This window comes from Citrus sinensis, chromosome 3 (assembly GCF_022201045.2).
Source record: "Citrus sinensis cultivar Valencia sweet orange chromosome 3, DVS_A1.0, whole genome shotgun sequence".
Lineage (NCBI taxonomy): Eukaryota > Viridiplantae > Streptophyta > Magnoliopsida > Sapindales > Rutaceae > Citrus > Citrus sinensis.
Genome location: NC_068558.1, coordinates 17,802,761 through 17,824,089, shown reverse-complemented (window position 1 = coordinate 17,824,089; position 21,329 = coordinate 17,802,761). Strand labels below are relative to the sequence as shown.

Genomic DNA, 21,329 nt, shown 5'->3' with positions numbered 1-21,329 from the left:
CCACTACAAATTATGCTTGCACAATAAGGGAGACGCTTTTACTTAAACAAAGTTAGAGCACTCATCTAGTGCGACCAGTGCGCCACGTCGCATCAAATTATATTTGTACGCTAAGAGAGATACTTTACTTATATAAAGTTAGAAAAATAATCTAATGCGCCAGGCCGTACATGTTATGAGTGCGACGCACGTATTATATCAAAATTCTATAAAGCTAATAAACGGAAGAAAAAAGATATCATATGTATAATGGTGCAAATTTGTAAGGAGTTTTGAGATTTATTGGGAACAAAATAAAGATAAAAAAAGGTTATTATGTTGTGTCATTAAAAGCACCACAAAAAAATTAATTAGAAATAATTTCTCAGCAAGATTATTATTGACTGTGGACATAGTTGTAACTATGGTCGTGGCTTTTATCAAGGTTGAGGTTATGAAAAAAATTATTATCGATGGAAAAGAGAAAAATGAGGAGAAAATATCTGGCCAACATAATATTCAAGAAAATATTTGTAATAGATGTGAAATATCTGGTTATTTTTGGAGAGAATGTCGTATTTCCACACTTCATGTGGATTCGAAAAAATCTAGATATTCATCATATATTTGAGGTAATTGATGTGTTTTGTTTAATTGTCCAAATTCCTCAGTAAGTGAGAAAAAAGAGACAACAGTTGATTTCCAGTGACCCTACTGACCTACATAAAGATGAAAATAAAATGGGTCATTTGCGGTAATCCCCAACGTGACGACGAATGAAAAATAAAACAATTTTATGAAGTAATTGAAGTTTTATATGTCTTATACCCAGCGCCTTTCATCTTTTTCTCTTCCCCTCACCATCAAGAGTCCTGCAGGCTAATTAAGTCTTGACTTTGAATAAACGCCGGCGCCCTCAAGTCTTCAAGTTATTATCCTCTCTACACGTTCAAAAAGAATTGACAGTAATTGGACAGAAGAAGTCTTAATTGGAAGAAAGGGAGAGGAGGTTTCCTTGCAAATACGTACGATAATATTGAAAGGGAAAGAACCATTTGCAAATTAGATGGGTCATAGCTATAATAATTAACGATCCCATATTTCCATTCCGTCTTATCTTTATTCTAAATGGCCTAATTTCAATTTTTGTTTGTATGATGAGTAGGCAAGGGGACACCGGACGGGACGTCAGTTCATACTTCAGGAACAGGGCCATTTCCTGTCCCTGTACTTGACTTTGAATAAACGCTGGCCCTCTCAAGTCTTCAAGATGCTATCCTTTACACGTTCAAAAAGAATCGACAGTAATTGGACACAAGAAGTCTTAATTGGAAGAAAGATAGAGGAGGTTTCCTTGCAAATACCTACAATAATATTGAAATGCAAAGGGCCATTAATTAGAGGGGTCATGGCTATAATAATTAACGGTTCAATATTTCCATTCCGTCTTGCCTTTAATCTAATTGGCCTAATTTCAATTTTCATCTCTGTGATGAGAAGCCAACGGGGGACACTGGACAGGACGTCAATTCATTCTGAGGAACAGAGCCATTCCCTGTCCCATTACTTGACTAGCTTGTTGAAATATCTTTGATGGATATTTTGAGGATGTATTTGTTATTGGGCTTCTGTGAAATGCCAACGGATTCTTCATAGAAATTCATATTTTGCATTGAAAAATTTACTAATACTTGGAGGAATAGAGCACAGGAAATCGTAGCAACCACTTTTCTGAGTGGGATCCCAAGTGCAAACATAGGCACAGTTGAATCATTAACATTCTCCAGGTTAATTGCGTAATTGTCACAACCTATGGCTGTAAACTTATTATGCCTCCAGGGAAAAGTAATAGTCAACTCCTCTAGCAATATTATTGTGAGCGTTGATATAGTTATAAACTCTTACACAAACTTATTTTGCATAAATTAATTTGACATTAACTCATTGGTTAAGTGAAAATAGAAAATAATAAAAACAAATCATTCGAACTAATAGATATTTAATCCAACCAATTAAATCATGCCACATCAATTTGTATACAAAAATATTTATACAAGAATTTGTAATTATATTATTACTCTATTATTGCTCTATTATTGCTTGTTGCAATATAGTACTGTGTAAAGAAATTACTGGAATGTTGACTCTAATTGCAGTTTCGGAGTAAGAGTACGATAGTTCCATTTTCTATTATTTTGTACACTAATCTATTAAATTTTAACATGTGCACTCTTTACCCCCAGGCTCTGGTTGCTAAAGCTGAAGCAATAATGGAGGCTTACAAAAGAGTTCAAAAACCAGAGCAAGCTCGAAATGAAATTCAGTAGGTGCAGGCTTAGCGAATTTGGAATCCCCCCCAAAGTGGATTTGTTAAAGTCAATGTGGATGCTGCTACAAACTCAGAAAAGCACCTTGCAGGGCTCGGAGCTATAATCCGAGATGATCGGGGGAATGTCATAGCAGCTGCAATCAAGATTTCGAAATTTCATGGAGATGTTTCCTTTGCTGAAGCAGAAACCTTGGAATGGGGATTACAGATTGCTAGGAATGCAAGTGCAAAGGCTTTAATTGTTGAATCAGACGCTCAAAGCGTAGTCAAGTTAGTTAACAACAAGCAAGGCGGCAATTCTGAGATCTTTTGGATAATTTTGAAGATTCAAAACTTAATGAGGAATTTTGAGCTAGTTAGCATTAAATATACTCATAGATCTTGTAATGCCATTGCCCATTCTCTATCTAAGTTAGCATTAGAGAAATGTGAAAATTTTGTTTGGATGGGTTCTTACCCTTCACAATTGATGTATTTATTCTCTTCTTCGATTTAATGGAAGTTTCTTTTCAAAAAAAAAACATGTGCACTCTTTAAAATATTAAAAAAATCGTTACTTAAACCATTTGAATTATTTTACTCAACCATTCAGCCCAACCAAAAATTCTATTAAAAATATTTAGTATATACTTACAGTAATCAAATCAAAGCCTTGTTCGGCAACGCTACTATCCTAAATGGGCCTAGTTTACCTATAAACAGATTCTTTGGCACAACGTTCGTGTTAGCTTTTATTTATAAAAATATATTCAATGTTAAGCATATATGCTTTATTTGCCCTCGATAACATTCGGGGAAAAAATGGTCATCTTGACAAAAAAAAAGAAATAAAAAAACAAGAACAAGAAGGATTTCCAAAAATACTTGATGTTGCTGAAATTTATCTTGATGCTTAGTGATACAATGAAAAATAATAATGACTCATCTCTTCAAGATTAAGAGAAGACCACGATTTATCAATGTCACCATCTCCATCTAGCACTCAAAACAAGATATCTTCCTATAAAGGACATATATGTCATATGAATTAGCTTGATGAGAGATATAGTAATTTAAGGTTAGTAATTCTTCCAAATACTTGTAATGAATGGAATGCCCTTAAGTTGTAGGATTTTAAGTCAGTTCATGAACATAATATTAGAGAATTTGAATAATCAAACACTCAAAACACTCTTTTCTTATTAACTCAATATAACTCCTTAATTACGACTCTTTTGCAATTAATAAGCTTTACTACTTCTTGTTACTTAAACCAACTGAGAGAGTAGATATTTATACTTGTTACAATTTAATCACAACCATACGTTGACTTAACTACCACATAAATCATAACCACAAACCAAACCTAACAACATACTCAACACCACAAATTCTACTTCCCATATTACCACATTTAACACCACAAATCTTAACTACCCAAAGAAGCTTGCATGAACTAGATCAAGAGTCATTTGCGTTTCAAAGTTGTATGGATCAAGTTTATGATCCAACATATTGTTGGGAAAATGTGCTCTTTAAAAGCATATGTGTTTATTTAATTGTAATAAATAATTTTTCTAATTAATAAAATAAATGAGGTATTTTATTCAAATATCTTAATTGAATTAATATTTTGATTAAAATCCATTTAATCATATTATATGTATTTATGTGATCACCATGTGGATTCACAGAAGACATAAATACAAGTTATCTTATGATTAAATAAATTTAGTTCGCAGTTGATAAATCAAGTTGGGCACTTTATTTAGGTATAGACTGTAATGAATTCAGTGAATGATTTGTCTTAATCATGTATGAATTTATTGATGTAGTACGACTACATTGAATAGGATCACATATGAGATTTAATTAACTTTGTAATAACTGTCAGACTTATTAAATCTCATAGGCATTAATTTTACTGTAATCTTAATCTTGAGTTAATTATGATTTCATGATTGTAATTGTTATTCCATTTGAGTTACCAATGGGCACGACACATACTTGTGGTCAAGATTACCCGGTATCTTGGTGAGAGCAATTATGAGTATTGGAGTTATGGATTAACAATATAGAATTTGTACAACACATCTATTGATGGGCTTTCGGCACTTGACCATAGAATTCTCTGGCCAGAGTGTGTCAACATATTTAGTATGTTGAAAATGATCATTAGAGAAAACCAGTAAGTATTAAGGAACAAAATGTAATTAAATTGATTGGACAGTTGAGATAGCGATTTAATTAATGATGTGGTACAAATGATTGTGCAGTAAAGAAATCAATATGGCTTAGGACGAATTATTATTCGAGCATACAATTATGGAGGTCAATTCCAAAAGGCAAATGCTTCAAGTGTGGACAGAAAGGTCACTGGAAAAAGGATTGCCCTACGATTGTGAAATCAGGTATGGGAAATCTTTTTGTAATTGAGGCATGTTTAGTTCAGAATCCTATTGACACTTGGGTGTTGGATTCAGGAGCAACTAATCATATTTGTAATTCACTTTATTGGTTTCAGGAAACCAGGAAAATAAGTGAAGGAAGCGTCAAGCTGCAGTTAGGGACAGGATAGTTCGTGTCAGCAGTGAAGACCGGATCTGTTTTATTATCTTTTAATAATGAGACTTTAATTTTCAATAATTGTCTTTATGTTCCAGACATAAAGAGGAATTTAATTTCAGTAGCTTGTTTGTCAAAGCAATGGTACACTGTAAATTTTGGATCCTCTGTTTCTATTTTTTATAATAAAAGACTTATTTGTTCTGGTACATTGGAAGATAATTTATATCATTTAAGTCCAATGATCCATTTTATGTACGACACAGTGATAAATAATGATGAGCATACACATTTATCTAAGAAAATAAATATTTCTTCCAACCAATATTACCTCTGGCATTTACGTTTGGGTCATATAAACCAAAATAGGATACAGAGAATGATCAAAGATGGGATTTTGGGTCCATTAGAAAATGAATCATTTCCACTCTGTGAATCCTATTTAGAAGGGAAAATGACCAAAAGGCCATTCTCGGCCAAAGGAGTACGTGCAACAGTACCACTTGAATTAGTTCATACAGATGTATATGGACCAATCAATGTACAAGCTCAAGGAGGTTATGAGTATTTCATCACTTTCACTGATGATTACTCGAGATACGATTATGTTTATCTGATGCATCACAAGTCTGAAGCTCTTGAGAAATTCAAAGAGTATAAGGCTGAGACAGAAAAGCAATTAGATAAGAACATAAAGAAACTTCGATTTGATCGAGGTGGTGAATTTCTCTCAGGAGATTTCAAAGAGTATCTGGTTGAAAATGAGATTATATCTCAGTTGATTGCCCCGGGAACACCACAACAAAATGGGGTGGCTGAAAGAAGAAATAGAACTCTTTTGGATATGGTGAGATCTATGCTTAGTTATTCGTTATTACCAATCTCTTTTTGGGGACTAGCACTAGAAACTGCAGTTTACCTCTTGAACTTAGTTCCATCTAAGTTAGTGCCTAAAACTCTAATAGAATTATGGTCAGGTCGCAAACCAAGTTTACGACATGTTCGTATTTAGGGATCACCAGCACATGTACTAAAACCAAAGGCAGACAAAATGGATTCACGTTCTGAGGTTTGTATGTTTGTGGGGTATCCCAAAGGAACAAGGGGAGGTTTATTTTATAGTCATCAAGATAGGAAAGTGATCGTGAGCACACATTTCACTTCCCTCGAGGAAGACTATATGAATAACTTTAAACCTAAGAGTAAGGTAATACTTGAAGAACTGTCAGGTGATCAAGTTGATGCTCAGCTTTCAACGCCTGTTACAGAACAGGAAGAACATCAACAACCAGATGATCAATACAGGATTATCCCTGAACAACCATCACTTTTAGAACCTCGTCGTAGTGGGAGGGTAACGAGGTTACCTATGAGATACATACTTTTGGGAGCAACCTATACGGCTATCTCATATGAACATGTACAAGATCTCACTAGTTACAATGAAGCTCTAATAGATAGAGATGTTGAATTTTGGAAAAAGGCCATGAATCAAGAAATGGAATCTATGTATTCCAATAAAGTCTGGGAACTTGTTGAGGCACCAAATGGGGTAAAACCTATAGGGTGCAAGTGGATCTACAAGAGAAAAAGAGAAGTAGACGGAAGGGTGGAAACATTTAAAGTAAGATTGGTAGCCAAAAGGTTTACTCAGAAAAAGGGAATCGATTATGAGGAAACTTTTTCTCCGGTTGCTATGCTTAAATCCATCAGGATTCTGCTCTCCATTGCTGCAGTGCTAGATTATGAAATTTGGTAAATGGATGTCAAGACTGCCTTTCTTAACGGGCATCTTGAAAAAAACATCTATATGCAGCAACCAGATGGATTTATACAAAAAGGCCAAGAACACATGGTATGTAAGTTGCAGAGATCCATTTATAGATTGAAGCAAGCATCCCGATCATGGAACATCATATTTGATCAAGCGATTAAATCGTTTGGATTCATTCAGAACATTGATGAACCATGTGTGTACAAGAAGATTCAAGAAAAATATGTAGCCTTCCTAATCTTTATGTAGACGATATTCTCCTAATTGGAAATGATATAGGAGTATTGACTACAACAAAGAGTTGGTTAGCAAAACAATTTGATATAAAAGACCTAGGAGAGGCAAGTTATATTCTTGGTATCAAGTTAGTACGAGACCGGAAGAATAAAACTTTAGCCTTGTCTCAAGCGGTCTATATCGATAAGATATTAGCTAGATTTAGCATGGAAAATTCCAAGACTGGTTTATTACCATTCAGACATGGAATTACATTCTCTAAGGATCAATCACCTAAAACATCTGAAGAGATAGAGAAAATGAGACAAGCTCCCTATGCAGAAGCTGTGGGAAGTCTCATGTATGCCATGCTTTGCACTAGGCCAGACATCTGTTTTGCAATAAGGATGGTTAGTAGATATCAATCTAATCCTGGACCTAAACACTAGTCTGCGGTCAAGCATATAATGAAGTATCTGAAAAGAATTAAAAATTATATGCTTGTGTATTCTGGTGATGAACTCATTCCAATGGGTTATACTGATTCTGACTTTATGTCAGATAAGGATTCCAGAAAATCAACTTCCGGCTATGTGTTTACATTGGGAAGTGGAGCTATTAGTTGGAGGAGTGTGAAACAATCTTGTATCGCAGACCCCACAACTGAAGCTGAATATATGGCTGCATCCGAAGCTGCAAAAGAAGTTGTATGGCTCCGCAAGTTCCTACAAGATCTTGAGGTGGTACTTGTTGTAACTGCACCCCTTAAACTACTTTGCGATAATAGTGGTACAGTAGCTCAATTTAAGGAACCAAGGAACCACAAGAAACAAAAACATATTGAGATGAAGTATCATCTTATAAGGGATATAGTGCAGAGAGGTGATGTGGAGGTTACTCAGATTGCGTCAGAGCAAAACTTGGCAAATCCTTTTACTAAGGCCATACCTGGGAAACCTTTTAACTTGCACTTAGAATCCATGGGCATGCGTGAGATGCCAAATATGCTTTGAGAGCTATTAGGAGATTGTTGGGAAAATGTGCTCTTTAAAAACATATGTGTTTATTTAATTGTAATAAATAATTTTTCTAATTAATAAAATAAATGAGGTATTTTATTCAAATATCTTAATTGAATTAATATTTTGATTAAAATCTATTTAATCATAGTATATGTATTTATGTGATCACTATGTGGATTCACAGAAGACATAAATACAAGTTATCTTATGATTAAATAAATTTAGTTCGCAGTTGATAAATAAAGTTGGACACTTTATTTAGGTATAGACTGTAATGAATTCATTGAATGGTTTGTCTTAATCATGTATGAATTTATTGATGTAGTACGACTACATTGAACATGATCACATATGAGATTTAATTAACTTTGTAATAACTGTCATACTTATTAAATCTCATAGGCATTGATTTTACTGTAATCTTAATCTTGAGTTAATTACGATTTCATGATTGTAATTGTTATTCCATTTGAGTTACCAATGGGTACGACAAATACTTGTGGTCAAGATTACCCGGTATCTTGGTGGGAGCAATTATGTGGATTGGAGTTATGAATTAACAATAATTTGTACAACACATCTCTTGATGGGTTTTCGGTACTTGATCATAGAATTCTGTAGCCAGAGTGTGTCAACATATTTAGTATGTTGAAAATGATCATTAGAGAAAACCAGTAAGTATCAAGGAACAAGATGTAATTAAATTGATTGGACAGTTGAGATATCGATTTAATTAATGATGTGGTACAAAGGATTGTGCAGTAAAGAAATCAATGTGGATTGGGGCGAATTATTATTCGAGCATACAATTATGGAGGTCAATTCCAATCTTTTAGTGGAGTAGATTTGGAATTAAAAAATTAGGCTATTTTAATTACATGCTTAATTGTTATAGCCACTATTGTATGTTCCCAAATGATCCCCTGGTTAGCTCATTTAATTGACTGCACCACTACTGGATTAATAAAAAAGATAACTAGTTATTTGGGTAAAAAACCTAAATATATCATTTAGTGGGAGGCTCTATTTTATTAGCTTGTGTGTAAGGGGCCTTATGTTATTTTACAAGGTGGATCCCCTATAGAAAAAGCAAGTAACGTGAGTTTTGATTTTCATTATTTGGAGTCTAGGGTTTTCACTAAAGGGAGATATAAAAAGGTTTATTTTCTCTAAAGAAAAGGGGAGCAGCTACTTTATACAGATCAGAGAAAAAGATTTTTCTCTCTGTTGTTGAGAGAAAAATTTTCTCGTGCTAGCTGCTTTGGTAGTGATAAAGGCACCCACACGTCAAGTGCAGATCAAACCTGAATCATAACCTGGAAGATCATTGGTAACAGTTCGTGATCTAACAAGCGTGGTGGTGACGGATCGTGATCTAACAGGAGTGGTGGTGACGGATCGTGATCTGGGAGCCTAAATCAATTCAGTGGAAAAAGCAAAATCGGATTTTCAAGGTACGATTTCTAGATTACAAATTCTTATATATTGTATGAGAGCGATCTTAAAATGTTTTATAAAAATTTAAAAAACTGATTTTTCTCCAACACATATAATTCTACATTGTACAAAATTACTTAATAATTAAAACTATGTGGGGAAAATATTACTGATGGGGATATGTTGAAAAAAAATTATAAAATTTCATCCTTCCAATACAGTTCTATAACAACAATATAGAGCTCGTCGGTATACAAAATATTCTGATTTGATTGCATGCCTTCTTTTGGTAGAAAAGAATATTCAATTATTAAGCCCATCCTATTGATACAAAACAAGTTCTTGGAGCAAATGTTGTCTATGTGATCATGATGAAAATGGGCATGGTCGTGGGCATAACTATGCCCGTAGATGTAGTCATGGTTGTGGTCATGGCTATTATTAAGATTGAGGTCATGAAAAAAAAAATTATTGTCGACCTCACGGTGGTTATAAGAACCATAGAAAAGGAAAAAAATTGAGGATGAAACACCTGCCACAAGATAATATTCAAGAAAGCACTTGTGATAGATGTGAAATGTTTGGCTATTTTTGGAGACTATGTCATACTCCCAGATATCGTATGGATATGAAACAAAATCTAAATATTCATTATATATTTTAGGTCATTTATGAGTTTTATCTAATTCTTCATAGTCATCAATAAATGAGAAAAAGAGAGGTAATAATCAAGTTCTAGTAGCATTTATTGACCTATAAAAAATGAAAATAAAATTGGCCATTGGGGATAATCCCAACGTGATGACGAATAAAAAATAAAACAATTTTATGAAATAATTAAAGTTTTATAAACTTTAAACCCAACATCTTTCAACAGTTTTTTCCCCTCACAATTAAAAATCCCGCAAGGTAATAAGCTAGTCTTGACTTTGAATTAAGTTGGCCCTCCCAAGTCTTCAAGCTGTTATGATGTAGGATGGATGCATAGGACGAATGAGATATTAGGCCTATTATATATTATTTTGAAGCTTGTGACGAGACGAATCAAAACTAGAATTGTTGCATGGGCAGTGTTTGAGCCTAAAAATCCATTTCTTTCCTTGTCGTTTTTTTAGTTTTAAGATATTTTCTTATTTTTTTTCTATTTCTTTTATGATTTTTATCTTTTTTTAAGATCTTAGATTTGGGCACCATTTGTTTTAGATTTTTTTATTCAGATTAGGAGAATTTTATTATAAAATAATTTTTTAGATTTACCTATTTGGTAAATTCAAAATTTTTTGGATTATTATATAAAGGGGCCCAAAACCCTAATTTTATTAATTTCAGACATTTAAATTTTATCATTTAGAAACTTTTGTTTCTTCTATCAATCAAATTTAAACATTTCCGCATCTTTAATTAGTATCAAAGCAAGTTCGCTTATCATTATGGTGCAACCACACGATCATAGGAGCAATTGCCCGGAAGACGATAATCAATGGTGAAATACTAACTAGACAACCCAAAAGGGATGGTGAATTGAGTTTCTAAAAAATTTAAGCAACTAAGAAACTTAATGCAATTTAAACAAGGCAATCAAATTTGAAATAAACAAATTAATGTGTAATAAAAAATAAGGAAATAGGGTAAGAGAGAGCAAACACGTGATTTTTACTTGGTTTGGCCACCCGTGCCTATGTCCACGCCTCTAAGCTCATCGGACTTGAAGATTTCACTAAGTAAGCCTCCAAGGCTTCAATAACTTTTTACAATTGACTTCCAAGATACCAATAGACCTTTATAACAAGAGATTATCCCCAATTTCTTAACCCAAGTGTATCCCAATACTTATAACCTCTCAACTTAATTTTACAAAAGGGATTACAAATAAATCCCTCTCACACATTGTGTTCGATTACAAATGAAATCTTAAAATGTTAGTAAATGAGATGAATATAAGAATTTAAAACTCAATGAAAGTTGTATGCTCAATAGTTTGCTCAATGATAGTAGTTTTTTTTTTTAAAAGAAAGTAAAGACTTTCATTACTTCAAACAACACTGTCAAATACATTCATTATCTCTGCTGGTAATGGATAAAACTAGATCGCAGATGTTTTTCTTCCTAACCCAAATTTTGCTAAGGAATGGGCATAAGCATTACAATATCTAGGAACATATTGCACTGTAGTCTTCTGGAAATACTTTCTCTGGTCTTGGATATCAGACACAATCCAGAAAATTTCAGTTTTGCTGCCCTTTGTGTTGTTAACCAACTCAACCACCTCTTGACAATCTGTCTCAACTATTAGATTCGATAAGGCTGCTTCCTTTGCAATCTGCAAACCCCACCTCATAGCCTCTGCTTTGGCAAAGCTGACTTCTCCTTTTAGCGTGGTCTGCTGGATGCCTGCTACTATCACAATGCCTTTTGAATCCCTGATAACTGCACATATGCCCACTGTTTGGTTCTTGCTGTTTATGGCTGCGTCAACGTTGACTTTGAAAGAGTTGTCTGGAGGGGGATCTATCTTTCCTGCTTCTTATTGATGGTATTGCTAATATGAGAAAGCCCTATCTTCCTTACTCTCTGGTATGCTTCCACTGTTGATTATGCCTTAGCTGTTAAGATGCTTGGCTTCAGGTTCTTCCCATCGAACAAGAACTTGTTTCTTGCATACCATGAAACCCACAAGTATGCTGCCATTAGCTCTATATCAGCCTTCCTAAATCTGATGCTCATGTCCTGGATGATAGTGAAGATGTCCTGGGAATAAAATTCATATTTGTTCACTGGAAAAGGGGCATGGTTCCAGATTTTCTTTGCTGGTTTACAGATTAGGAGCGCATGACTTATTGATTCAATGGACCTTCTGCACCTTTGAAAAATTGGATCTTGAATGATTTTTCTCCTCCACAAATTCTCAGCTGTTGGTAGCAGGTTATTTGAAGCTCTCCATAAGAAAATTTTAATCTTTTCGGGCAAAGCAAGAGACCATATTCCTTTCCATTGGTTTGAATTGCTTCCTGAGCAGCCAGGCTCTTCTGGAAGATTTATTTTTAAAGCTATTTGGTAGCCGTTTTTCACTGAATAATCTCATTTCTTATCAAAATGCCACATTAATTCATCCTCGGATTGCCTATGTGGTAGATGGATCTTCAAGATCAAATCGGCATCTGATGGCATGAAGTGCTGGTTTAATGTTTCCACATCCCATTGGTTTTCTGCGTTTATCAAGTCTGCCACGATAGCATCTGTAGACAAGCTTGGTGGAGATATCGGCTTGAAAGAGGTTGGTCTTGGAATCCAGCAATCTTGTAAATCCGAATATTTTTACCATTACCTATTCTCCATCTAGCTCATTCCTTGATGATTTGCCGCCCCCATATGATACTCCTCCATATATAAGATGGGTTGGATCATATGCTTGCATTTAAGAAGGTGGAGTTTTTGTAATATCGTGCCTGCAGCACTTTGGAAACCAGAGAGTTAGGATACTGCATCAACCTCTAGCCTTGTTTGGCCACCAAAGCTTGATTAAAGCTGAAGAGATCTCTAAATCCCATACCCCCTCTACTCTTTGCACGGCTGAGTCTGCTCCATTTTGCCCAATGGATGCCTTGTTTTTCCTCCTTAAATCCCCACCAGAACTTTGCAATGGCTCTTTGTATGTCTTCACATAAGCTCTTTGGAAGCTTGAATGTGCTCATGGCATAGGCTGGGACTGCTTGGGCTACCGCTTTAATAAGAGTTTCATTCCCACCACTTGAGAACATCTTGTGATACCAGCTTGAAATTTTACTCAGGATTTTCAGCTTGATGTCCTTGAAAAAATTGGTTTTCTTTCTGCCTATCATGGATAGGCGGCCGAGATATTTTTCATGGCTGGAGACTACCTTTAAGTTGAGGATATCTTTGATTGCTGTAATCTGGTTGTTCGGCACTTTGCCACTAAACACCATAGATGACTTTTCAAAATTAAAGATCTGCCCAGAGGCTTTAGCATAACAGTCAAATATTCTCTTCAAGTGCCTGCAATCGGATTTTGTAGCCCTTGAGAAGATAAGGCTATCATATACAAACAGTATGTGAGAAATTGTGACTTCTTTGGCAAACCTCAAGCCCCTGATCAGCTGATTTTTCCCTGCTTGGAGCAATAAATTTGAGAAAACCTCAGCACACAAAATAAATAAATAATAGGAAAGGGGACAACCCTATCTCAGACCTCTCTCAGGTTGGATAAAACCTTTGGGACTGCCGTTGATTAAGACTGAGAAGGTGGCTGTTGTATGTAGTTCATTATCAACTTTGCCCACTTTTGAGAGAAGCCGAGCTTAGCCATTGTGAGCTTCAGAAAAGGCCACTCAATCCTATCGTATGCCTTACTCATATCCAACTTTAGAGCTACCAAACCCTTCCTTTTCCCTCTACTGCTTCTGATCTTATGCATGCATTCATAGCCAATTATCACATTGTCCGTAATTATCCGATTTAGAATAAAGGCATTCTGGGTGGGGAAGATAATTTGGGAGAGTATTGGTTTCAGTCTATTTGCAATAACTTTGGCAACTATTATGTACACTACATTGCAGAGACTGATTAGCCTAAACTCAGAGACTTTCCTTAGCTTGTTTGTCTTAGGAATAAGAGCAATGAAAGTATGATTTAGAGGAGCGAGGTTACCTTGCTCATTAAGGATGTATAAACAAGTCTCTTCCACTCCTTTATGAACTGATTTCCAGTGCTTTTGGAAAAAAGCAGCAGGAAGTCCATCAGGGCCTGGAGCTTTTGTGGGCGGCATCTGAGATAGAGATTTGACAATCTCCTCAAGACTGAAAGGCTCTTCCAGATAGGCGTTTATCTCTGGGGTGACTTTTGCTGGAAGTTTCTCTAAGGCAGCTTAAATTTGGTTGTAGGTTGGGCTGGATGATGTCAATAAGCTTCGGAACTAATTGCAGAACTCCCTCTCGACTTCATCCTGCTTCGCTGTCCATTGGCCTTGATTGTTTTCTACCCCCCGATCTGAAGCATTGGAGTGGAAGAACTTGGTGTTTTTATCTCCCTATCTAAGCAAATCAGCCCTTGATCTTTACTTCCAATAGACTTCTTTATCAATCAGCATGTTATTAATTTGATTCTCAATTCTTCTAATTTCAGCCCTTCCCTCATTTGATCGTTGCTCTGTCTGAGGTTCTCCAACTGTTTGATAAGCTTTTCTTGTTTTTTTTGCTTGCCTTCAAACTCATCTTTACTCCACAACTTGAGCTGAGCTAACGAATTTTTAGCTACCCTTTGGAATTGTTGCGCCAGATTCTCCCAAGATTTCTCTCCATAGTGAGCCCATTCTTCACTAACTATTCTCTTACAGTCTTTATAGGGACTCCACGTGTCTTCGTAATGCTCTCGAGTGGGATGTTGTTTCCTCTAGCTTTTGTTTCTACCTCTCTCATTACAATAAAAAACAATTGGGTAGTGATCTGAAACCCAATTCACCAGATTAATTATTGTTGACGCTTGAAAATTATCACACCAATCCTTGTTGCACAGGAATCTATCTAGCCTCTCTTCTATGTGGTGAGGGCCAAATCTCCTATTCAACCATGTATAAGGATACTCGTGATACCCAATATCAACCAAATTCTAAGCTTGGACAGCTTCTCTAAAATCAGCTATCACATTTCGATTTCTATCATTCCCTCTTTTTTTCTCATGCAAATACAAAATCTCATTGAAGTCTCCAAAGCAACACCAGGGGTGAAAAGAGAGAGCTGCTAACCTTTTCAAGAGAGTTCAAGTATGGTGCTTTTAGGTCAATTTTGGATGGCCATAAATACTGGTACATCTCCACACTCTTCTATTTTCGTTTTGAACCACAGCATCTACATGGCTCATTGATAGTAGTTGGAATCACTATTATTTGTGTTTAAATGAGCCTTTTTATAGTTTGAGCTGAAGAATAGTCGTTAGAGATAATTTACTCGAAGTTGGATCGACGTTAAATAGAAGTTGGATTGCCGTTTTGACTTGAGCAAGTTACCATTAGACAGAATTTCAAATTGTCAGATCACCGTTATTGAAATGTCGGATCGCCATTATCGTCTAGTAACTTGCAAAGAAGATGTCGATTTACCATTTTGAAGAAGTCGGTTTGCCGTTAGTGTCCAAAGACTAATCTTCAATTTTGTTCAATGTAAGTTAGCTGTTATCTTCCAAACAGCTAGCTATTTGCTACAGCGACTGCTACAATGAAACTATTTTCTAAAATTATATTTTTGCCCCAAAATTTTATATACTTGTACTATGGCCCAAAACTTTATGATACTTTTCAAACAAGTCCATTTTTAGAATTTTAAGCAATACTTGTTGATTTCAAAGTTCTCAAAATTTTTTCAATTAGACCATGAGCTTGAAAAACAACCAATTTCATGAAATCACGTTTTCTTTGAAAAAAAAACCTTTATTATATGAAAATAATGATTTATTTAAAATGTATGAAAAATAACTTGAGCTTTTAAAAACTTAATCATTCTTAATCTTGTTTGTTATCATCAAAATCATTATTATAGACACATACATGTTAACAAAGGGATGTAGCCAAAGACTGTGGAGGCTGTGAAACGGGCGGCTAGAGAAGCAACCTTGGAAGCAATTGAGGAAGCTTATAACTCGAGATTAGTGGTGATAGAGCAAGACAATTATGAGTCTTAAGTTTTCCTTGAAAAAAAACAGAAAGAGAGGTCAACAACAAAAAGTTAATCACGAGGAAGAACTTCAAAGAGTCAATCGTGGTGTACAACCTGAAGATTACAACTACATGGAGATACCTCAAGGGGTCGGTCATGAAATAAAACCTCAAGGCATCAATCATGAAGTAGTACCTCAAAATTTAGGTCCTACGTGATGAATACCAGTACACGTGCGTAAGGAGCTAAGAAACGATTTAGAAGAAGAAAAATATGTGGAGGATGATAGGGGCCCAAAAAGAGTTTAGATTACAAGATTAATGTTAATATTCTGAATTTTTTTTGTGGGATGCATGTTGAAAAATTTTTAGACTGGATATCACAAGTGGATAATTTTCTCGAGTATATGGAGATTCCTCAAGATAAGTGAATTAAGCTTGTCCAGCTTCTGCATAATGGCAATACATACATAATTAAAGAAAAGTTGCAAAAAAATTTATCAAATAGTGGCCTGGAATGCAGAGGATGATGAGAGAGTATTTCCTGCCAGTAGAATACTGGCAGCAGTTTTAAATATCAGAACTGCAGGTAAGGAAATCATAGTGTCAATGAATATATAAACGAATTTTATTGTCTACACACTCAAAATAATATGGATGAGCCAGAATTTTGAATAGTTACGAAATATATTAGCAGATTAAAACAAGAGATATAAGATGAGATAGTAGATAAAATCACTTATAGTGAAGCCTATGCTGGACAAGTGTTTGAAGTGTAGGGAGCTAGGCCATCGATCGAGTAACTATCATTTTAAAATTTTGAATTTAGTAGAGGGTAAAGTCAGCAAGACAGAGCTGAACGACGTTGAGAATGGGGATGCCAAAGAAGCTTTAGAGTTGAAAGCAAATGAAGGAGAAACTAAATTGTATTATATAGAAGATTTTATTATCATTGAAATTTAAAGAGGATAATCAGCGCAATAAGATTTTTAAAACATGTGGCACTATCAACGATAAGGTGTACAACATTATAATTAATAGTGGCAATAGCGAGAACATATTTTCAAAAGTGCTATTTGACATGATAGGACTTTCAACCAAAAAAATCCAGTATCTAACAGAATATGATTGATAAATAGAGAGACAAAAATGCAAGTAATAAAGGACCGTCGTGTTCTTTTCTCCATTGGGAAGATTTATAAGAGTGATGTGTTGAGCGATGTAAAGAATATGGATGTGTGCCATCTATTATTTGGTAGACTTTAGTAATTTGATGTTGATACAGTATAGAAGAGAGGATAATGTGTATGAGTTTTAGTGAAATAACAAGAAGGTTCGTTGATGCCTTTAACGAACAACAAGAAGAATACTAAGGTTGTTAAAAATCATCAAGAGGATGATTGCGATGATTGCTAGAAGCTAGAGAAAAAAGAAGAATTAAAGGTGAAGATTGTTCTTGAAAAAAGTATAGCCATTATTAATTGAGTTTGTTGATATTAGACCATTAAAGTTGTTGGATGGGCTGCCACCTTTATGAGATATGGTGCGAGTTTACCTAACTTGCTTCATTATCGTATGAGCCCTCACGAGCATGTGATCTTACAAGGGTAGGTTGATGAATTGTTAGGGAAAGGTTTCATTCATGAGAGCATGAGTTAATGTACTATACTAGCTTTGTTGGTATCGAAAAAGGATGAGAGTTGGCATATATATACAGATAGTATGCTAATTAACCATATTATAGTGAAGAATCGATTTCTTATTCCACGTTTTAAGAGTTATTAGATCAACTAAATGATGCTCGGGTTTTCTCAAAGATAGATTTGTGTAATGGATATCATAATATCATAATATCATAATTAGGCCTGATGGTGAGTGGAAGACAACATTTAAAATTAAAAAAAGGGCTGTATGAGTGGTATTTTATGCCATTCCGGTTGTCTAATGTGTTAAGCACTTTTATGCACTTAATGAATCAAGTTCTTAAGTCTTTTTCTTGCAAATTTATTGTGGTGAATTTTGACAATATCTTAGTTTATTCTGTTAATGCAGTGGCACACCTAGAACATTTGAGAATGATTATAAAGATGTTGCAAAAAAAAATAAACTTTATATTAATCTAAAGAAGTGTAGCTTTCTGTAGAGTAATGTGGAATTTATAGTTTTATAACTGATGTAGATAGGATTCGAGTTATTGAGTCAAGGATACAAGCCATTAATGAATGGCCTATGCCGAAGATAGTGGGTGAAGTTAGGAGTTTTCATGGGTTGACGATGTTTTATAAGAGATTTATTTATAGTTTTAGTAACATAGCCCCACTTATTACAGAGTGCAGTTTTGTTTTATTAAAAGAGAATTTTTTTACTACTCCTGTGTTAGCCTTACTAAACTTCATCAAGTTGTTTGAGGTTGAATGTGATGCTTATGGTAATAGTATTGGGCTGTTATTTCTCAAGAGGGACGACTACTTAGGTATATGAGTGAGAAGTTAAATAAAATATAACAGAAATGGTCTACTTACGACTAAGAATTTTATCAAATCCTTAGGGTGTTGAAGTCATAGGAGCATTACTTGATTCATAAAGAGTTCGTACTTTATAGTGATCATTAAGCATTCAAGTACTTTAACAACCAGCAATATCTGAGCAAGATGCATGCAAGATGGGTGCGCTATACGTAAAAGTTCACTTTTATTGTTAAGTATAAATTTGGGCAACATAATAAGATAGCAGATGCACTCAGTAGGCAAGCAACTTTACTACTCTCGTCATTAAAGGTACTGGTTTTGAATGCTTGAAGGAGTTGTACGCTAAGGATGAAGACTTTGCGCATATTTAAGATCGATGCATTAATCATCAAAATGTAAAAGATTTCCTTATTCAAGATGGGTATCTGTTCAATTCTAATTAGTTATATATGCCTTGAAATTCTAAGGGAACAAATTGATAGGTTGTGATCAACAGGTTTTCAAAGATCATGCATTTTATTGCTTGCAAGAATACTAAAGATGCTGCTTTAGCTGCGCATTTGTTCTCTGAAGAAGTGGTAAGTTTGTATGGTATGCTAAAGACTATTACTTCTGACATGAATGTGAAGTTTATCAGTAAGTTTTGGCATCATCTCTAGGATAAGTTCAGTACAATTTAGTAGTGCTTTTCATTAGCAAACAAATGGTCAAATGGATGTGGTTAATCGCACTCTGGTTAACATGTTGCACTATGTTTGTGGTGACAAGCAACGGAATTGGGAAACTATCTTGCCTCAAGTCAAGTTTGCTTTCAATAACATGGTGGTAAGACCCTTTTTGAGATTGTCTACACTTGTTCCCTACCCCATGTTTATGATTTAGCTATCATGCCCATAGCAACTGGAGGGAGTAAAATAGTGAATAATGTGGTAAAAAGAGCTCTACAGATTCATGTCAAGGTACGAGCTCATTTGGAGGCTGCAAACGCTATGTACAAGGTCGATGTGAACATGCATCGACACGGGAAAGTGATGCATGTCCACATCAAGTATGGACCGTTTCGTGTGGCAAGGAAGATTAATAATAATGCTTATGTGCTCTAACTGCCGGACAACTAGAAGATCTCTTACACATTCAATATGGCTAATCTATTTAAATATCATCTAGATGATGAGGCATTGTACAAGTCAAACTCGAGGGCAAGTTCTTTTCCAAGTGAGAGGGACTACTGTATGATGGGTGTGTGGGATGAGAAGGGTACTTTCCAAAGGGTATAACTTAGGCTACATGTGTCTGTTTTGAGTGTATAATATATCGTTTTAAAGTTTGCGAGAAGACAAATCAAGCCGACAAAGCTTATGCCATTTTGGGCCTTGCTTGAGCCTGAAAATTTATTTCTTTCCTTATCATTTTTCGATTTTTAAGATATTCTTCTATTTTTTCTAATTTCTTTTTTTCCCTAAATAATATATTTGAGCACTATTTGTTTTGGATTTTTTATTCAGATTAAGAGAATTTTATTATATTTAAAGTTATTATATAAAAAGATCTAAAACTCTAGTTTTGTTAATTTAAAAATTTTTCAATTAGCCTCATTATTTAGGATATTTTGTTCATTCTGTCAATCAACTTTAAATGTCTCCGCATTGTCATGTTATCCTCTACACGTTCAAAAACAATTTACATTAATTGGACATTCAATAGTCTTAATTGGAAAAAAAGATAGAGGAGGTTTCCTTCCAAACACGTACAATAATATCGAAGGGAAAGAACCATTAATTAGAGGGGTCATGGGTATAATAATCAACGATTCCATATTTCCATCCCGTCTTGCCTTTAATTTAATTGGCCTAATTTTCATTTGTTATTTGTATGGTGGGGAGGCAAAGGGGGACGATGGGCTGGACGTCAATTCATGCCCCAGGAACAGAGAGCCATTCCCTGTCCCACTACTTGACAAGCTTGCTGAAATATCTTTGGTAGATATTTTGCGGATGTATTTGTAATTGGGCTTCTGTGATATGCCAACGTATTCCTTACAGGAATTCATACAAATTGTTCGATGATAAAGTTTTGGATGGAATTTTTTACATTCCAAATTTTACTCTGAACAAATAAAGCAACCACTTTTCTGAGAAGGATCGCAAGTGCAGACATACAGGCACAGCTGAATCATTATCATTGTCCAGGTTAATTGCATAATTGTCACAGCCTATGGCTGTAAATTTATTGAGCCCCCAGGGAAAGGTAAAAGGGCTACCATATATATTGACTGCTCTAGCAATATTATTGCTTGTGGCAATAGCACTGTGTATAGAAACTATAGGAATGTTGCTCCATTTTTAGTTACGGAGTAACGGTACGATATTCCGTCTTGATACTAGGATGAAAAGCTTTGGGAGAGCCAGAAGAGTGAATATTACGTGATAACTCTTACCAAAGTGGCACCCTTCTCCAATTCCAAAGGGGAATATCATCTACACGTTTCCACAATCGTTTTCACAGACAAATTGTTTTGATGCTTTGATGGACCAGAATAACAAAATGATCTGCAACAGCACCAGATAATATTGATGAACAGCAGATCGCTTGCATTCGGTACCTTTTCTCGTTTTTTTTCTATAGATTTGGAATATGGAGGTTTAGTTTAGTGACACTTAAGTCTTGATTAATAAAATGAGTAGGGCTGCTTGCTGTCTAAAAATTATTCTAAACATTCTATTATTTTGTATTTTAATATATAAAATTTTAATACGTACATTTTTTAAAATATAAAAAAATATCCTTATTTAAACCATTTAATTAATTTACTTAACCATTCAGCCCACCCAAAAAAATCTATTAAAAATACTTGATAAATACTTATAGCAATGAAATCAAAGCCCTGTTTGGCAGC

General features: G+C 34.9%; 1 protein-coding gene across 1 annotated transcript in view; it reads right to left on the bottom strand.

Annotated features, from left to right (window-relative positions):
- Positions 1–21,329, bottom strand: part of LOC102616551 (wall-associated receptor kinase 2-like) — an 82,593-nt gene that overhangs the window by 40,447 nt on the left and 20,817 nt on the right. The window lies entirely within an intron of this gene.